The sequence below is a fragment of the Oncorhynchus masou genome, chromosome 23 (assembly GCF_036934945.1).
Source record: "Oncorhynchus masou masou isolate Uvic2021 chromosome 23, UVic_Omas_1.1, whole genome shotgun sequence".
NCBI lineage: Eukaryota > Metazoa > Chordata > Actinopteri > Salmoniformes > Salmonidae > Oncorhynchus > Oncorhynchus masou.
Genome location: NC_088234.1, coordinates 27,990,301 through 28,011,150, shown reverse-complemented (window position 1 = coordinate 28,011,150; position 20,850 = coordinate 27,990,301). Strand labels below are relative to the sequence as shown.

Here is a 20,850-nt window from a genome sequence, read left to right as displayed (position 1 = left end):
CAAGACATAGTGCGCTGGCTGGTTGCCAGGGAACTGCCAAGAACTCTTACATGAATCAGAATGCTAAGACTGCCAGAGCTAATATCTCTACCGGGCGTGTTTCTGTGTTTTCCAGAAGGCTCAAATCAAACGCGTACGCTAAACCACCTAGGAGGTCTAGAAATAACTCTAGCCTAGGAAATAACCTTTATAAAACCATCAGGAAGATTTTGTTAACGTTCCGTTTTTTATATATTCATGTTTTTATTTGATGTGGAGTAGAACTCATCCTGGATTATTATATTACATTTTGACTATTTTGATTCAGTAATGTCAAGGCGACTTTAAAAATCGAATGAAATGCTTATTACACTTTAAGTGGGTGAAATATTCTACACTCCATCTATTATCTGTGTGGTTTCACTGTAGGTGGTGGAAGCCGGAACTGTCTTCTTATCAGAAGCAGTTTTTGGTGACTGACTGCCGGCCAAAAGTCATCTCTCTAGAGAGAAGAGCAACACACACACACACGCCTCCAGATAGACACTAGTCTGTCTCTGACCATCACCCCGAGACACCACAACAATCATACAGACAGGACAGGATTATCCCTCATACCTATAAGACCGTGAATGACACACACACACACACATTGCACACCCACACACAAAATCTCTCTCTCTCTCACTCACTTTCTCACACACACACACACACACACACGCGCACGCGCACGCACACGCACACACACACCTCGCTCTCCTAGTCTCCATTGTCCCAGTCAGGTTACGTATTGTAAACCAGTGGCAGTCGGTACCATATAAGATGACGGAGGACAATCTTCTTCTTTTTATGAGCATGGACTTATTTTTATTACAGCATATTGGATGACTGTCATTCATATTCCATTCACCCAGCTCAATGTAACATCGATAGCTATAGGCTACTACATGATACTTAAATGTTCCCTATACCCATCATGAGGTTGCTACAATCTAGCCTATGAATGAACGTTTACAAAGTAGGGGCACAGATCGAGGGATTTTTTTTTCGTAATCAGGGTAACAGACTGCCGTGCCTGCATCTAGCAGATCTAGGGTGTAATCTTTAGTCCAACATTTGCAAATGAGAGTTTCTGTTGGACAAATTCAAATATGTTTATCCCTGTTTCGTTCCATTTGCTTCCGTTTAAGAAGCGTTTTTCAACAGAATCGGCTGAATGAATACACCCCGGATCACACACAACCACAGTTCACTTTCATAGCAGCCACATACAAACAGCATGATCCCTTTGCTCGTTGTCATTCCTTCTTGCATCTACACTCTCTCCTCCTCTCTCACCTGGACTTCAGTGAACAACACCAGCGGTCTGTGACCAGGCAAAAAAAAACATTCTAAGTCAAACCTAATAGGTTATAAAAACTAATGCATTAGTAAACCAGCTACAATCATGCAGAACAGTGTACAGTCAGCAAGCAGTTCAGCAGTTACACCGGCTGGCCCCAGTGGAAATAAGTTAATAAAACCAAAAGTTTACCATGACTTGAAGTTCCAGTGTTAGATAGCCATAGCCAGCTAGCTAACATTGCATCCCTCTTGAGCTGGGTGTTTGAGTAGACTAAACTAGCCAGCTAGCTAACATTGCATCCCTCTTGAGCTGGGTGTTTGAGTAGACTAAACTAGCCAGCTAGCTAACATTGCATCCCTCTTGAGCTGGGTGTTTGAGTAGACTAAACTAGCCAGCTGCATTCGCTTGCAACTTGAAAGTGAAAAAAATACTATGAAATGTCTCTCTCTCCCTTTCTCTCGACTCTCCATATTTTATATATCTTTGAGTCATATACTCACATTTGTATGCACTGCAGTGCTACAGTAGCTAGCTGTAGCTTATGCTTTCAGTACTAGATTCATTTTGTGATCATTTGATTGGGTGGACAAAATGTCAGTTCCTGCTGCTAGAGTTCATGCTGCAACCTTCATTGCAAAACAATGTGTTTTAATCAATTATTTGGTGACGGGAATATATTTAGTCTAGTTTTATTTAAAAAAGTATAACTTTTTACATTTCTCTATTTTCATTTTTTATGAAATTCACTGAGAAGGTCCCTTCCTCCTCTGAGGAGCATCCACTGCTGTAAATCTTAAGGACAGTCACAGCCACTAGTCATGATCTGATATGAGCCAATGACTGGGGAGATCTACTTCTCATGTCAGCCGACTGTGGAGCCCTGCTCCATCCATTTCTATTGGAGCTGCAGCAGGAGACCTGTACGAGACGGCCTTGATTTGTCTCTGAAATGTGGGATGGAGCACTAATGAGAATTTGATATTGATCAATACGGTTAGCTCCCTACTGTAACAAGCAGCTGCTCCGCTCTGGCAAGGTTTGTTCATGTTTTTTTTTTAAAGGCCTTCTTGGCTCCACGGCTATGTTCAGTAGTAATAGGGATAGTAGAGTTGAAATTGTAAAGGAGTGTTGGTGTTTCTGTTGATTCACTACAGTCGAGAGCATTTTGTTCTGCCGGTTTTGTTTTGTTCCTCCCTTTAAAAGGTGTTTGTGTTTCCTTAGAGGAAAGTGCGGGAAGCTCAAACCATTTTTTTGTTGTCGTTGTTTTTGTTGTAACTCTCTGATGGCTTTTCTAAAGGGAGACAAGTCCAAAGAGAGATACAGACACACACACACACACACACACACACTAAAACACACAGACAAAGATAAAGATGGGGAGACAGAACTAGGATGGCGACATAGAGGGAGAGGAGTGAGTCGGATCAAAGAAGAAAGAAGGGGCTGCAGCCGAGGGGGAGAGAGAGAGAGGGAGCCAGATTACACATCTTGGAGGAGTGACTGGCATTGAGATGTGCGTCACGTCCCCTTACTCTCCAAAGAGAGAAGGAGCGGAGGAGAGAGAGGAGAAAAAAGATAGAGAGAGAGAGAGAAATGTGGGGATCCCTCCGATTAGTTTCTATCTGCCCTGCCTGCCTCTCCCACCGGGCTAATTAATCTTTGGCCTCGTTAGGCTTGCTGTAATTACATCATCCAACAAGCCTGGATTTGGTTTCGCTCACTTTTAATGAGCCCCAGCCAGAATAGGGAGAATACATATCAGGGATCCCTTTAACAAAGCCCTGCTATCTACACTGCAGCATCAGCTTTGGAGGAGACAGACAGACAGACAGACAGACAGACAGACAGACAGACAGACAGACAGACAGACAGACAGACAGACAGACAGACAGACAGACAGACAGAGACACACACACACACACACACACACATACTTGCGCGCACACACACGCACGCACGCACGCACACACACACACACATACATACATACATACATACATACATACATACATACATACATACATACATACATACATACATACATACATACATACATACATCACAGCTAGCTCCAGTCTACTCTCTCTAGCCTGCTAACAATCTGCCTCTTGCTGTTTGAGTTTTTATTGTCTTTGATGTCTTTTGTTTTTACATTGTTGTTGTTTTCCTTTGTTCTTGTCTTTTTATCTTTTATAATTTGTATTGGTTGTTGGCACAACGGGTGGGTAGTTGTTTTGGTTGGGTTGGAAAGGGATGGTGGCTTGGAGGGGGTGGAGATAGTGGGGGGCTGTGGGAGCGTCTTGGATGGTTGAGGGGTAGTTCTCGGGGGGAACTCTGGTTAGGGACGGCGGGTGGCCAGGCAGTCGGGATCGTTTAGGTCGGTGAGTGAGAGGTCACTGGTTTGGGTCCCCGAGTCGAATGGGTGGGGGGCTTGATTCTGGTTTCTCCTGTGGGTCGCTCTGGATGGGAGCACCAGTTAGATGACTGGAATGTAATGTAAATATTGAGCAGCATCACTGCAGGTGGAGTGCATGTTTTAATATTCATTTTTTTAAACGACAACAAAAATCGATCTGTTTCTCTCGCTCAAACTTCTTTTTCCCTCCCTGTCACTCGCAATTTCTTTCCCTCTCACTTTTTCATCCTCTCTCCCTTTCTTGCCTTGTTCCTTTTCTTCTTCTTTTCTCTCCCCCTCTCTCTCTACCCCCCCCTTTCTTTCTCTCTCTCTCCCCCTCTTTTATCCATTTACCCTTACAGTAACGTCTCTTGAGAGGGACAGGTGACAGGGTTATCACAGAGCACCATGTCAGTGAGATCGAAAGTTCAGTTCCCCGGCCAGACCTGCTCTGAGACAGCAATAAATAATTAATCATGAAACTTCCCCCTTTAAAGAACAAACGGTGAGACCGAAGTAATGGGATTGAAAATCCAAACCCAGCCCCTTTAACTTCTCATAGACAGCACTGCAGCCCCCTCTGTGGACAAACGGATCCATTGAGCTCAATGTATGGTGATGTTGATATATTTCATATCACTTTAGCTAGATTATATACCCTCTAGACTCTATAGCTATAGCCATTTTGGGTCATACAGGACAATTAAAAATGATCACATTGCCTGTAGCAATATCTTCCTTTTCCTCTTGCGTATATATTATACAGTGTCTAAATAAAGATTTTCCTCGGAAGCCAATCTGTGCAGGTTTATACGTTGCGTATATTTCCATAAGTCAACAGAGACCAGAGTTGAGGCATTTTCTTGATATCAATATATGATATTGGGTGTCTTATGAGGTACTTAAAATCCAATATGTTCACTGAGACAGAATATCAAGCAGCTTCAGCTCTTCAATCTCATCATGTGGACAAAAACACTGTAGCAATATCCTATTAAAAATAAATTCATGTTCAAGAAATCGCATTAAAAATGTAATTACAAAATAATAATATTACTGAACAAAAGATAACAGGGGTCCAAATATGTCTCCAGCCAGCACACGATGTTAGCACAGTTCGGATACCCGGAATCGCCATGGGATGTCTACCCACAACTGTGAACAATTTTTTAACAAATTTCGCTTGCCAGATTTGTTTTTCCTCTTTGTTCAATAATTAGACTTTGGATCTTAGTATGCCCTGCAAATACTTCATTTTGGATGAAACACATGTCCCTTGTACCGTTGTAGATTACGAAAAGTAATCATAACAAACAAAAAACATCGTAGTAAATATGTTAGAGAGAGATGATGAAACACTGACAGTAAATATGTTAGAGAGTGATGATAAAACACTGACAGTAAATATGTTAGAGAGTGATGATAAAACACTGACAGTAAATATGTTAGAGAGAGATGAGAAAACCCTGACAGTAAATATGTTAGAGAGAGATGATGAAACACTGACAGTAAATATGTTAGAGAGTGATGATAAAACACTGACAGTAAATATGTAGGGAGATGAGAATTTTTTTAAATTAAATATGTTAGAGAGAGATGATGAAAACACTGACAGTAAATATGTTAGAGAGAGATGATAAAACACTGACAGTAAATATGTTAGAGAGAGATGAGAAAACACTGACAGTAAATATGTTAGAGAGAGATGAGAAAACCCTGACAGTAAATATGTTAGAGAGAGATGATGAAACACTGACAGTAAATATGTTAGAGAGTGATGATAAAACACTGACAGTAAATATGTTAGAGAGAGATGAGAAAACCCTGACAGTAAATATGTTAGAGAGAGATGATAAAACACTGACAGTAAATATGTTAGAGATGATAAAACACTGACAGTAAATATGTTAGAGAGAGATGAGAAAACACTGACAATAAATATATTTGAGAGAGATGAGAAAACACTGACAGTAAATATGTTAGAAAGATGAGAAAACACTGACAGTAAATATGTTAGAGATGATAAAACACTGACAGTAAATATGTTAGAGAGAGATGATAAAACACTGACAGTATTTATGGTAGAGAGAGATGAGAAAACACTGCCAGTAAATATGTTAGAGAGAGATGATAAAACACTGACAGTATATTGAAGGCAGAGATGAGAAAAAACTGAAATTAAATAAGTTAGAGAGAAATGAGAAAACACTGACAGTATTTATGTTAGAGAGAGATGAGAAAACATTGACAGTAAATATGTTAGAGAGAGATGATAAAACACTGACAGTAAATATGGTTGAGAGAGATGATAAAACACTGACAGTAAATATGTTCGAGAGAGATGAGAAAACACTGACAGTAAATATGTTAGAGAGAGAGATGATAAAACACTGACTGTAAATATGTTAGAGAGAGATGAGAAAACACTGACAGTATATATGTTCGAGAAGATGATAAAACACTGACAGTGTTTATGGTAGAGAGACATGATAAAACACTGACAGTGTTTATGGTAGAGAGAGATGAGAAAACACTGACAGTAAATATGTTAGAGAGAGATGATAAAACACTGACTGTAAATATGTTAGAGAGAGATGAGAAAACACTGACAGTAAATATGCTAGAGAGAGATGAGAAAGCACTGACAATAAATATGTTAGAGATGAGAACACTGACAGTAAATATGTTAGTCGAGAGCATGAGAAAACACTGACATTGAGTACGTTAGAAGAAATGAGAAAACACTGACAGTATATATGTTAGAGAGAGATGATAAAACACTGACAGTAAATAGGTTAGAGAGAGATGAGAAAACACTGACAGTAAATAGGTTAGAGAGAGATGAGAAAACACTGACTGTAAATATGTTAGAGAGAGTTGAGAAAACACTGACAGTAAATAGGTTAGAGAGAGATGAGAAAACACTGACAGTAAATATGTTAGAGAGATGATAAAACACTGACAGTGTTTATGTTAGAGAGAGATGAGAAGACACTGACAGTATATATATTAGAGAGAGATGAGAAAACACTGAAAATAAATATGCTAGAGAGAGTTGAGAAAACGCTGAGGGTAAAAATGTTAGAGAGAGATGAGAAAACACTGACAGTAAATATGTTAGAGAGAGATGAGAAGACACTGACAGTATATATATTAGAGAGAGATGAGAAAACACTGACAATAAATATGCTAGAGAGAGATGAGAAAACAATGACAATAAATATGTTAGAGAGAGATGGGAAAACACTGACAGTATATATATTAGAGAGAGATGAGAAAACACTGACGATAAATATGCTAGAGAGAGATGAGAAAACTGACAATAAATATGTTAGAGAGAGATGAGAAAACACTGACAATAAATATGTTGGAGAGAGATGAGAAAACACTGACAGTAAATATGTTAGAGATGAGAACACTGACAGTAAATATGTTTGAGAGAGATGATAAAACACTGACAGTAAATATGTTAGAGAGAGGTGAGAAAACACTGACAGTAAATATGTTAGAGAGAGATGAGAAAACACTGACAGTAAATATGTTAGAGAGAGATGAGAAAACACTGACGATAAATATGCTAGAGAGAGATGAGAAAACTGACAATAAATATGTTAGAGAGATGAGAAAACACTGACAATAAATATGTTGGAGAGAGATGAGAAAACACTGACAATAAATATGTTGGAGAGAGATGAGAAACACTGACAGTATATATATTAGAGAGAGATGAGAAAACACTGACAATAAATATGCTAGAGAGAGATGAGAAAACACTGACAGTAAATATGTTGGAGAGAGATGATAAAACACTGACAGTAAATATGCTAGAGAGAGATGAGAAGACACTGACAATAAATATGTTAGAGAGAGATGTGAAAACACTGACAGTAAATATGCTAGAGAGACAGTAAATATGATGAGAAAACACTGTCAGTAATATATATTAGAGAGAGATGAGAAAACACTGACAATAAATATGCTAGAGAGAGATGAGAAAACAATGACAATAAAAATATGTTAGAGAGAGATGGGAAAACACTGACAGTATATATATTAGAGAGAGATGAGAAAACACTGACGATAAATATGCTAGAGAGAGATGAGAAAAACTGACAATAAATATGTTAGAGAGAGATGAGAAAACACAGTGACACACTGACAGTAAATATGTTGAGAGAGATGAGAAAACACTGACAAGTAAATATGTTGGAGAGAGATGAGAAAACACTGACAGTAAATATGTTAGAGAGATGAAAACACTGACAGTAAATATGTTAGAGAGAGATGAGAAAACACTGACAGTAAATATGTTAGAGAGAGATGAGAAAACACTGACAGTAAATATGTTAGAGAGAGATGAGAAAACACTGACAGTAAATATGTTAGAGAGAGATGAGAAAACACTGACAGTAAATATGTTAGAGAGAGATGATAAAACACTGACAGTAAATATGTTAGAGAGAGATGAGAAAACACTGACAGTAAATATGTTAGAGAGTGAGATGAGGAAACACTGACAGTAAATATGATAGAGAGATGATAAAACACTGACAGTAAATATGTTAGAGAGAGATGAGAAAACACTGACAGTAAATATGTTAGAGAGAGATGAGAAAACACTGACAGTAAATATGTTAGAGAGAGATGAGAAAACACTGACAGTAAATATGTTAGAGAGATGATAAAACACTGACAGTAAATATGTTAGAGATGAGATGATAAAACACTGACAGTAAATATGTTAGAGAGAGATGATAAAACACTGACAGTAAATATGTTAGAGAGAGATGAAAACACTGACAGTAAATATGTTAGAGAGAGATGAGAAAACACTGACAGTAAATATGTTAGAGAGATGAGAAAACACTGACAGTAAATATGTTAGAGAGAGATGAGAAAACACTGACAGTAAATATGTTTGAGAGAGATGAGAAAACACTGACAGTAAATATGTTAGAGAGAGATGAGAAAACACTGACAGTAAATATGTTAGAGAGAGATGAGAAAACACTGACAGTAAATATGTTAGAGAGAGATGAGAAAACACTGACAGTAAATATGTTAGAGAGAGATGAGAAAACACTGACAGTAAATATGCTTTAGAGAGATGAGAAAACACTGACAGTAAATATGTTGGAGAGAGATGAGAAACACTGACAGTAAATATGTTAGAGAGAGATGAGAAAACACTGACAGTAAATATGTTAGAGAGATGAGATGAAAACACTGACTGTAAATATGTTAGAGAGAGATGATAAAACACTGACAGTAAATATGTTACCGGAGAGAGAGATGATAAAACACTGACAGTAAATATGTTAGAGAGAGATGATAAAACACTGACAGTAAATATGTTAGAGAGAGATGATAAAACACTGACAGTAAATATGTTAGAGAGAGATGATAAAAATACTGACAGTAAATATGTTAGAGAGAGATGATAAAACACTGACAGTAAATATGTTAGAGAGAGATGAGAAAACACTGACAGTAAATATGTTAGAGATGAGAACACTGACAGTAAATATGTTAGAGAGAGAGAGATGAGAAAACACTGACAGTAAATATGTTAGAGAGAGATGAGAAAACACTGACAGTAAATATGTTAGAGAGAGATGAGAAAACACTGACAGTAAATATGTTAGAGAGAGAGAGATGAGAAAACACTGACAGTAAATATGTTAGAGAGAGATGAGAAAACACTGACAGTAAATATGTTAGAGAGAGATGAGAAAACACTGACAGTAAATATGTTAGAGAGAGATGAGAAAACACTGACAGTAAATATGTTAGAGAGAGATGAGAAAACACTGACAGTAAATATGTTAGAGAGAGATGAGAAAACACTGACAGTAAATATGTTAGAGAGAGATGAGAAAACACTGACAGTAAATATGTTAGAGAGAGATGAGAAAACACTGACAGTAAATATGTTAGAGAGAGATGAGAAAACACTGACAGTAAATATGTTAGAGAGAGATGAGAAAACACTGACAGTAAATATGTTAGAGAGAGATGAGAAAACACTGACAGTAAATATGTTAGAGAGAGATGAGAAAACACTGACAGTAAATATGTTAGAGAGAGATGAGAAAACACTGACAGTAAATATATGTTAGAGAGAGATGAGAAAACACTGACAGTAAATATGTTAGAGAGATGAGAAAACACTGACAGTAAATATGTTAGAGAGAGATGAGAAAACACTGACAGTAAATATGTTAGAGAGAGATGAGAAAACACTGACAGTAAATATGTTAGAGAGAGATGAGAAAACACTGACAGTATATATGTTAGAGAGAGATGAGAAAACACTGACAGTAAATATGTTAGAGAGAGATGAGAAAACACTGACAGTAAATATGTTAGAGAGAGATGAGAAAACACTGACAGTAAATATGTTAGAGAGAGATGAAAACACTGACAGTAAATATGTTAGAGAGAGATGAAAACACTGACAGTAAATATGTTAGAGAGAGATGAGAAAACACTGACAGTAAATATGTTAGAGAGATGAGATAAAACACTGACAGTAAATATGTTAGAGAGAGATGAGAAAACACTGACAGTAAATATGTTAGAGAGAGATGAGAAAACACTGACAGTAAATATGTTAGAGAGAGATGAGAAAACACTGACAGTAAATATGTTAGAGAGAGATGAGAAAACACTGACAGTAAATATGTTAGAGAGAGATGAGAAAACACTGACAGTAAATATGTTAGAGAGAGATGAGAAAACACTGACAGTAAATATGTTAGAGAGAGATGAGAAAACACTGACAGTAAATATGTTAGAGAGAGATGAGAAAACACTGACAGTAAATATGTTAGAGAGAGATGAGAAAACACTGACAGTAAATATGTTAGAGATGAGAACACTGACAGTAAATATGTTAGAGAGAGATGAGAAAACACTGACAGTAAATATGTTAGAGAGATGAAAACACTGACAGTAAATATGTTTGAGAAAACACTGACAGATGTTGAGAAAACACTGACAGTAAATATGTTAGAGAGAGATGAGAAAACACTGACAGTAAATATGTTAGAGATGAGAACACTGACAGTAAATATGTTAGAGAGAGATGAGAAAACACTGACAGTAAATATGTTAGAGAGAGATGAAAACACTGACAGTAAATATGTTAGAGAGAGATGAGAAAACACTGACAGTAAATATGTTAGAGAGAGATGAGAAAACACTGACAGTAAATATGTTAGAGAGAGATGAGAAAACACTGACAGTAAATATGTTAGAGAGAGATGAGAAAACACTGACAGTAAATATGTTAGAGAGAGATGAGAAAACACTGACAGTAAATATGTTAGAGAGAGATGAGAAAACACTGACAGTAAATATGTTAGAGAGAGATGAGAAAACACTGACAGTAAATATGTTAGAGAGAGATGAGAAAACACTGACAGTAAATATGTTAGAGAGAGATGAGAAAACACTGACAGTAAATATGTTAGAGAGAGATGAGAAAACACTGACAGTAAATATGTTAGAGAGAGATGAGAAAACACTGACAGTAAATATGTTAGAGAGAGATGAGAAAACACTGACAGTAAATATGTTAGAGAGAGATGATAAAACACTGACAGTAAATATGTTAGAGATGAAAACACTGACAGTAAATATGTTAGAGAGAGATGAGAAAACACTGACAGTAAATATGTTATATGACAGTAAATATGTAGAGAGAGATGAGAAAACACTGACAGTAAATATGTTAGAGAGAGATGAGAACACTGACAGTAAATATGTTAGAGAGAGATGAGATGACAGATGTTGGGAAATAAAACACTGACAGTAAATATGTTAGAGAGAGATGAGAAAACACTGACAGTAAATATGTTAGAGAGAGATGATAAAACACTGACAGTAAATATGTTAGAGAGATGAGAAAACACTGACAGTAAATATGTTAGAGAGAGAACACTGACAGTAAAAATGTTAGAGAGAGATGAGAAAACACTGACAGTATATATGTTAGAGATGAGAACACTGACAGTAAATATGTTAGAGAGAGATGAGAAAACACTGACAGTAAATATGTTAGAGAGAGATGAGAAAACACTGACAGTAAATATGTTAGAGAGAGATGATGAAAACACTGACAGTAAATATGTTAGAGAGAGATGAGAACACTGACAGTAAATATGTTAGAGAGAGATGAGAAAACACTGACAGTAAATATATGTTAGATGATAAAACACTGACAGTAAATATGTTAGAGAGAGATGAGAAAACACTGACAGTAAATTCATTAGAGATGAGAAGACACTGACAGTAAATATGTTGGAGAGAGATGAGAACAATGACAGTAAATATGTTAGAGAGAGATGAGAACACTGACAGTAAATATGTTAGAGATGAGAACACTGACAGTAAATATGTTAGAGAGAGATGAGAAAACACTGACAGTATATATGGTAGAGAGAGAAGATAAAACATTGACAGTAAAAATGTTAAGGAGAGATGAGAAAACACTGACAGTAAATATATTTGAGAGAGATGAGAAAACGCTGATAGTAAATATGTTAGCGAGAGATGAGAAAACACTGACAGTAAATATGTTAGAGAGATGATGAGAAAAAACACTGACAGTAAATATGTTAGAGAGAGATGATAAAACACTGACAGTAAATATGTTAGAGAGAGATGAGAAAACACTGACAGTAAATATGTTAGAGAGAGAGGAGAAAACACTGACAGTAAATATGTTAGAGAGAGATGAGAAAACACTGACAGTAAATATGTTAGAGAGAGATGAGAAAACACTGACAGTAAATATATGTTAGAGAGAGATGAGAAAACACTGACAGTAAATATGTTAGAGAGAGATGAGAAAACACTGACAGTAAATATGTTAGAGAGAGATGAGAAAACACTGACAGTAAATATGTTAGAGAGAGATGAGAAAACACTGACAGTAAATATGTTAGAGAGAGATGAGAAAACACTGACAGTAAATATGTTAGAGAGAGATGAGAAAACACTGACAGTAAATATGTTAGAGAGAGATGATAAAACACTGACAGTAAATATGTTAGAGAGAGATGATAAAACACTGACAGTAAATATGTTAGAGAGAGATGAGAAAACACTGACAGTAAATATGTTAGAGAGAGATGATAAAACACTGACAGTAAATATGTTAGAGAGAGATGAGAAAACACTGACAGTAAATATGTTAGAGAGAGATGAGAAAACACTGACAGTAAATATGTTAGAGAGAGATGAGAAAACACTGACAGTAAATATGTCAGAGAGAGATTAGAAAACACTGACAGTGAGTACGTTAGAGAGAGTTGAAAAACACTGACAGTAAATATGTTAGAGAGATAGATGAGAAAACACTGACAGTATATATGGTAGAGAGAGATGGGAAAACACTGACAGTATATTGAAGGCAGAGATGAGAAAAAACTGAAATTAAATATGTTAGAGAGAAATGAGAAAACACTGACAGTAAATATGTTAGAGAGAGATGAGAAAACACTGACAGTAAATATGTTAGAGAGAGATGAGAAAACACTGACAGTAAATATGTTAGAGAGAGATGAGAAAACACTGACAGTAAATATGTTAGAGAGAGATGATAAAACACTGACAGTAAATATATTAGAGAGAGATGAGAAAACACTGACAGTAAATATGTTAGAGAGAGAGAAAACACTGACAGTAAATATGTTAGAGAGAGATGAGAAAACACTGACAGTAAATATGTTGGAGAGAGATGAGAAAACGCTGACAGTAAATATGTTAGAGAGAGATGAGAAAACACTGACAGTAAATATGTTAGAGATGAGAACACTGACAGTAAATATGTTAGAGAGAGATGAGAAAACACTGACATTATATATGTTAGAGAGAGATGAGAACACTGACAGTAAATATGTTAGAGAGAGATGAGAAAACACTGACAGTATATATGGTAGAGAGAGAAGATAAAACATTGACAGTAAAAATGTTAAGGAGAGATGAGAAAACACTGACAGTAAATATATTTGAGAGAGATGAGAAAACGCTGATAGTAAATATGTTAGCGAGAGATGATAAAACACTGACAGTAAATATGTTAGAGAGAGATGAGAAAACACTGACAGTAAATATGTTAGAGAGAGATGAGAAAACACTGACAGTAAATATGTTAGAGAGAGATGAGAAAACACTGACAGTAATATATGTTAGAGAGAGATGAGAAAACACTGACAGTAAATATGTTAGAGAGAGATGAGAAAACACTGACAGTATATATGTTAGAGAGAGAGGAGAAAACACTGACAGTAAATATGTTAGAGAGATGAGAAAACACTGACAGTAAATATGTTAGAGAGAGATGAGAAAACACTGACAGTAAATATGTTAGAGAGAGATGAGAAAACACTGACAGTAAATATGTTGTTGACAGTAAATATGTTGGAGATGAGAAAACACTGACAGTAAATATGTTAGAGAGAGATGAGAAAACACTGACAGTAAATATGTTGGAGAGAGATGAGAACAATGACAGTAAATGTGTTAGAGAGAGATGAGAAAACACTGACAGTAAATATGTCACAGAGAGATGATAAAACACTGACATTAGAGAGAGATGATAAAACACTGACAGTAAATATGTTAGAGAGAGATGATAAAACACTGACAGTAAATATGTTAGAGAGAGATGAGAAAACACTGACAGTATATTATGTCACAGAGCAGAGATGAGAAAAAAACTGACAGTAAATATGTTAGAGAGAAATGAGAAAACACTGACAGTAAATATGTTAGAGAGAGATGAGAAAACACTGACAGTAAATATGTTAGAGAGAGATGAGAGAAAAACAGACATGTAAATATGTTAGAGAGAGAGGATGAAAACACTGACAGTATATATGTTAGAGAGAGATGAGAAAACACTGACAGTAAATATGTTAGAGAGAGGAGAAAACACTGACAGTATATATGTTAGAGAGAGATGAGAAAACACTGACAGTAAATATGTTAGAGAGAGATGAGAAAACACTGACAGTAAATATGTTAGAGAGAGATGAGAAAACACTGACAGTAAATATGTTAGAGAGAGATGAGAAAACACTGACAGTAAATATGTTAGAGAGAGATGAGAAAACACTGACAGTAAATATGTTAGAGAGAGATGAGAAAACACTGACAGTATATATGTTAGAGAGAGAGGAGAAAACACTGACAGTAAATATGTTAGAGAGAGATGAGAAAACACTGACAGTAAATATGTTAGAGAGAGATGAGAAAACACTGACAGTAAATATGTTAGAGAGAGATGAGAAAACACTGACAGTAAATATGTTAGAGAGAGATGAGAAAACACTGACAGTAAATATGTTAGAGAGAGAGAGAGGAGAAAACACTGACAGTAAATATGTTAGAGAGAGATGAGAAAACACTGACAGTAAATATGTTAGAGAGAGATGAGAAAACACTGACAGTAAATATGTTAGAGAGAGAAAACACTGAGATGTTGAGAAAACACTGACAGTAAATATGTTAGAGAGAGATGAGAAAACACTGACAGTAAATATGTTAGAATGAGAAAACACTGACAGTAAATAGTTAGAGAGATGAGAAAACACTGACAGTAAATATGTTAGAGAGAGATGAGAAAACACTGACAGTAAATATGTTAGAGAGATGAGAAAACACTGACAGTAAATATGTTAGAGAGAGATGATGAAAACACTGACAGTAAATATGTTAGAGAGAGATGAGAAAACACTGACAGTAAATATGTTAGAGAGAGATGAGAAAACACTGACAGTAAATATGTTAGAGAGAGATGAGAAAACACTGACAGTAAATATGTTAGAGAGATGAAAACACTGACAGTAAATATGTTAGAGAGAGATGAGAAAACACTGACAGTAATATATGTTGACAGAGAGTTAGAGAGAGAAAACACTGACAGTAAATATGTTAGAGATGAGAAAACACTGACAGTAAATATGTTAGAGAGAGATGAGAAAACACTGACAGTAAATATGTTAGAGAGAGATGAGAAAACACTGACAGTAAATATGTTAGAGAGAGATGAAAACACTGACAGTAAATATGTTAGAGAGAGATGAGAAAACACTGACAGTAAATATGTTAGAGAGAGATGAGAAAACACTGACAGTAAATATGTTAGAGAGATGAGAAAACACTGTATATATGAGAGATGAGAAAACACTGACAGTAAATATGTTAGAGAGAGATGAGAAAACACTGACAGTAAATATGTTAGAGAGAGATGAGAAAACACTGACAGTAAATATGTTAGAGAGAGATGAGAAAACACTGACAGTAAATATGTTGGAGATGAGAACACTGACAGTAAATATGTTAGAGAGAGATGAGAACACACTGACAGTATATATGTTGGAGATGAGAACACTGACAGTAAATATGTTAGAGAGAGATGAGAAAACACTGACAGTAAATATGTTGGAGAGAGATGAGAACAATGACAGTAAATGTGTTAGAGAGAGATGAGAAAACACTGACAGTAAATATGTTGGAGAGAGATGAGAACAATGACAGTAAATATGTTAGAGAGAGATGAGAAAACACTGACAGTAAATATGTTAGAGAGAGATGAGAAAACACTGACAGTAAATGTGTTAGAGAGAGATGAGAACACTGACAGTAAATATGTTAGAGGGAGATGAGACATCTCTGACAGTAAATATGTTAGCGAGAGATGAGAAAACACTGACAGTAAATATGTTAGAGGGAGATGAGACAACTCTGACAGTAAATATATTTGAGAGAGATGAGAAAACACTGACAGTAAATATGTTAGAGATGAGAACACTGACAGTAAATATGTTAGAGAGAGATGAGAACACACTGACAGTATATATGTTAGAGAGAGATGAGAAAACACTGACAGTAAATATGTTAGAGAGAGATGAGAAAACACTGACAGTAAATATGTTGGAGAGAGATGAGAAAACAATGACAGTAAATATGTTAGAGAGAGATGAGAAAACACTGACAGTAAATATGTTAGAGAGAGATGAGAAAACACTGACATTAGAGAGAGATGAGAAAACGCTGATAGTAAATATGTTAGCGAGAGATGAGAAAACAATGACAGTAAATATGTTAGAGAGAGATGAGAAAACACTGACAGTATATATGTTGGAGATGAGAACACTGACAGTAAATATGTTAGAGAGAGATGAGAACACACTGACAGTATATATGTTGGAGATGAGAACACTGACAGTAAATATGTTAGAGAGAGATGAGAACACACTGACAGTATATATGTTGACAGAGAGAGAGATGAGAAAACACTGACAGTAAATATGAGAGAGATGAGAAACTGACAGTAAATATGTTAGAGAGAGATGATAAAACACTGACAGTAAATATGGTTGAGAGAGATGAGAAAACACTGACAGTAAATATGTTAGAGAGAGATGAGAAAACACTGACAGTATATATGTTGGAGAGAGATGAGAAAACACTGACAGTAAATATGTTAGAGAGAGATGATAAAACACTGACAGTAAATATGTTAGAGAGAGATGAGAAAAAACAGACAGCAAATATGTTAGAGAGAGATGAGAAAACACTGACAGTAAATATGTTAGAGAGAGATGATAAAACACTGACAGTAAATATGTCAGAGAGAGATGAGAAAACACTGACAGTGAGTACGTTAGAGAGAGATGAAAAACACTGACAGTAAATATGTTAGAGAGAGAGATGAGAAAACACTGACAGTAAATATGATAGAGAGATGATAAAACACTGACAGTGAGTACTTTATAGAGAAATGAGAAAACACTGACAGTATTTATGGTAGAGATAGATGAGAAAACACTGACAGTAAATATGTTAGAGAGAGAGATGAGGAAACACTGACAGTAAATATGATAGAGAGATGATAAAACACTGACAGTAAATATGTTAGAGAGAGATGAGAAAACACTGACAGTAAATATAGAGATGAGAAAACACTGACAGTAAATATGTTAGAGAGAGATGAGAAAACACTGACAGTAAATATGTCAGAGAGAGATGAGAAAACACTGACAGTAAATATGTTAGAGAGAGATGAAAAACACTGACAGTAAATATGTTAGAGATGATAAAACACTGACAGTAAATATGTTAGAGAGAGATGAGAAAACACTGACAGTAAATATGTTAGAGAGAGATGAGAAAACACTGACAGTAAATATGTTAGAGAGAGATGATAAAACACTGACAGTAAATATGTTAGAGAGAGATGAGAAAACACTGACAGTAAATATGTTAGAGAGAGATGAGAAAACACTGACAGTAAATATGTTAGAGAGAGATGATAAAACACTGACAGTAAATATGTTAGAGAGAGATGAGAAAACACTGACAGTAAATATGTTAGAGAGAGATGAGAAAACACTGACAGTAAATATGTCAGAGAGAGATTAGAAAACACTGACAGTGAGTACGTTAGAGAGAGATGAAAAACACTGACAGTAAATATGTTAGAGAGAGAGATGAGAAAACACTGACAGTAAATATGTTAGAGAGAGATGAGAAAACACTGACAGTAAATATGAAGAGAGAGATGAGAAAACACTGACAGTAAATATGTTAGAGAGAGATGAGAAAACACTGACAGTATTTAGAGTTAGAGATGAGATGAGAAAACACTGACAGTAAATATGTTAGAGAGAGATGATAAAACACTGACAGTAAATATGTTAGAGAGAGATGATAAAACACTGACAGTAAATATGTTAGAGAGAGATGAGAAAAACACTGACAGTATATATGTTGGAGATGGTTGAGAGAGATGAAAACATGACAGTGTATGTTGAAGAAAACACTGACAGTATATATGTTGGAGAGAGATGAGAAAACACTGACAGTAAATATGTTAGAGAGAGATGATAAAACACTGACAGGAAATATGTTATAGAGAGATGAGAAAAAACAGACAGCAAACATGTTAGAGAGAGATGAGAAAACACTGACAGTAAATATGTTAGAGATGAAAACACTGACAGTAAATATGTTCGAGAGAGATGAGAACACTGACAGTAAATATATTAGAGAGAGATAAGAACACACTGACAGTATATTGTAGGGAGAGATGAGAATTTTTTAAAATTAAATATGTTAGAGAGAAAAAAAATATTTTAGTAGTCAAGTCAGTTAAGAACAAATTCTTATTTTCAATGACAGCCTAGGAACAGTGGGTTAACTGCCTGTTCAGGGGCAGAACAACAGATTATGTACCTTGTCAGCTCGGGGATTTGAACTTGCACCCTTGGTTACTAGTCCAATGCTCTAACCACTAGGCTACCCTATTGTAGGGAGAGATGATAATTTTTTTAAATGAAATATGTTAGATAGAAATGAGAAAACGCTGACAGTAAATATGTCAGAGAGAGATGAGAAAACACTGACAGTAACTATGTTAGAGAGAGAGATGAGAAAACACTGACAGTGAGTACGTTAGAGAGAGATGAGAAAACACTGACAGTAAATATGTTAGAGAGAGAGATGAGAAAACACTGACAGTAAATATGGTAGAGAGAGATGATAAAACACTAACAGTAAATATGTTAGAGAGAGAGATGAGAAAACACTGACAGTAAATATGTTAGAGATGAGAACACTGACAGTAAATATGTTTGAGAGAGATGAGAACACTGACAGTAAATATATTAGAGAGAGATAAGAACACACTGACAGTATATATGTTAGAGAGAGGAGAACACTGACAGTGATTGAGAGGGACAAGAATAGAGTGAGAGAAAAATGAAGGCCAAGATGAGAAACAATAATGAGAGGAAAAGAGGAAAGGTTGATATTCCTTGTGTTGACTCAGCCCGTGTTCAAACAGCGCTCTTCTGAGTTGGAAACAGTAGGCTGCCGAACTAGCCAACACGAGTGAGAGTTCATGGAACCCATCTAGAAGTGTTGTGTAGAAAAGCACTCTGGAAAGCAATCCGTTATTATCAACCATACGTGGTGAACGTACCTTCGTCAATCAACGTCGGAATGAATTGCCCTCCCTCATCATAGGACAGCACGGCGTGGACTGGATATTCAACGATGACCTGTGGAATGCTTTTCACTGTTGAACGCACACTACAGTAGGTTTTCAAGATATGCCACTTTCAAAATGCTGAAATTTGGCCCATATGATGCCTTTTGAAAGTTACATATCTTGAAAACTTGATTCCTGACATTCAAAACATTTTGGGACTATGTCAACAATGGGCTAAATCAACAAAATACCCAAATATAATTTTTGTTTGGAGTTTCCCTTGAACTAAATCAAGAATGTCGTCTTTGTTCAGTGGATTATTGTCCCGTATAGTTGACCGTTGTGGAGATGGAGAATGATTTAGGCTCGAACATTTGTGTCCGTTGTGTGCTCTCATCTCTTCACAGCGTAATCAAAGCTCATTCTTCATGCAGCATATCAACTCTGAACGGTCGTTGGACCGTTAATGTTCCAAGTGGCTCAGGACGAGCCAACGTGATCGGCAGAACAACTTAGTCCCTGTGTTTGTTTGGCATCCATCGTTGATGCGTCGGTATCCGTCTTTAGCTCTGAGGGGAAAAAACACACCCACTTTGAGTTTTGGTTTGAACAAGGTGAGTCATCCTCTAGCGCTATACAGACGGTGAGCCATAAAGACGAGTGACGCCGCGGGCAGATTAACCTAACTATGGGAAAAGCTCATTCCCTCGACAGGTCAAATCATTTGACAAAGTAGCGAGTCAAGTGGATTTTCAGTCTTCCAAACGAAGGGCACGTCAATGGGTCCTCTATGGGTTCTTGGCAGTTCTCAGTGTGATGATGACCGGAGCGTTTGAAACCTGTTTGAACATGTCTGTTCTCACCAGCTGATTCATCATCCAGCCAATGGTTCGGCTATGGTGGCAAACCTGTGGGTGCCATCTGACCAATCAGAAGCTGCATATGCAGTTTACGGGCACAGTCATGGGAAGGGGAGGTATACCAGAGGTGTTGATAGGACTGTGTGGAGATAAATACACACTCAGTGAAGAGACAAGCGAGACGAGTGCAGCCATGCGTGTAGATGCCTGTGAGGGTCTGTGTTTGAGGGTTGACAAACCGTCAGCTACTCCAACCTTGGCCTTG

General features: G+C 36.3%; 1 protein-coding gene across 7 annotated transcripts in view; it reads left to right on the top strand.

Annotated features, from left to right (window-relative positions):
• Nucleotides 1–20,850, top strand: part of LOC135510695 (neurexin-2-like) — a 977,907-nt gene that overhangs the window by 950,363 nt on the left and 6,694 nt on the right. The gene's annotated exons all lie outside the window — the stretch shown is intronic.